The sequence below is a fragment of the Phoenix dactylifera genome, chromosome 12, assembly GCF_051530095.1.
Source record: "Phoenix dactylifera cultivar Ajwa chromosome 12, Ajwa_hap1_PhDact_Kaust_v1.1, whole genome shotgun sequence".
NCBI lineage: Eukaryota > Viridiplantae > Streptophyta > Magnoliopsida > Arecales > Arecaceae > Phoenix > Phoenix dactylifera.
This window is the reverse complement of record NC_143201.1, coordinates 11502003-11502989: the sequence shown is the minus strand read 5'-3', so window position 1 is coordinate 11502989 and position 987 is coordinate 11502003. Positions and strand designations below refer to the sequence as shown.

The window sequence follows — 987 nt, the reverse complement described above, 5'->3', positions numbered from 1 at the left end:
TCTTTTATTGCATGCTTGATTGATCGAGTACTAGTGTATGCATGGTAGTCGTTCTAGAGTACAAAACCTATTACCTTTTGACCCTGAAATAGAACGAACCCTTAGGAACATTCGAGCTAAGATCAAAACATTAGGATCATCCCCACCTCTTAAGATGGCTGAAGAATAACCCAAACTCCTGAGGGAATACTTTACTCCCACTATTTATACTTCCCCTTCTTGCATTCGATTACCTGAGGTAGCAGCTGTACAATATGAAATAAAGTCTAGTGTGATCCAAATGCTTCCATCTTTTTATGGGCTCACCAATGAAGATCCATATAAAAACCTAGATGAATTCCTTGAAATTTGCACCACTGTCAAGATTCAGAATTTCACTGATGATGCTCTGAAACTTAGATTATTCCCCTTCTCCCTTAAAGATAGAGCCAAACAATGGCTGAATTCTTTAGAAGCTAACTCAATTCGTTCTTGGGATCAAATGCAACAAGAATTCCTTAAAAAATACTTTTCCATAGGAAGAACGAACCAGTTTAGACGTGCCATTACAAGCTTCTCCCAAACTGAGGGAGAAGAATTTCATGAAACTTGGGAGAGATTTCGGGACCTAATCCGTAAATGCCCACATCATCAAATACCTAAGTGGCAGCTAGTGCAATGCTTCTATGACGGATTGACTGAACGAAACCGTCAGATGATTGATGCCGCATGTGGGGGGACATTCATGCTTCAAAATGAGCATGAAGCATGGAAATTATTTGAAAATCTAAATGAAAACTCCCTCCACCATGCTTCATGTTCTCGTCAAGCACCCCCGAGTTCTCAAAGAAAAGGGACCATTTGTGAAATAAGTCATTCTATGGACCTGTCTAGCAAGGTAGATGCATTGTCCCATAAGATTGACCAACTGATGATATGTGGGCATTACATGAACTCTTCCCAAGCACAAGTGTGTACTATTTGTTCTAGCCCATCCCACCCTATTCA

At 40.2% G+C, this 987-nt stretch overlaps 1 non-coding gene across 1 annotated transcript; it reads right to left on the bottom strand.

The window, feature by feature from the left end:
• Window positions 1–530: 530 nt before the first annotated feature.
• LOC120105720 (small nucleolar RNA R71) lies at window positions 531–636 on the bottom strand. Its single transcript, XR_005508038.1, has one exon. It is a non-coding gene; the product is annotated as a small nucleolar RNA R71 (small nucleolar RNA).
• Window positions 637–987: the final 351 nt, after the last annotated feature.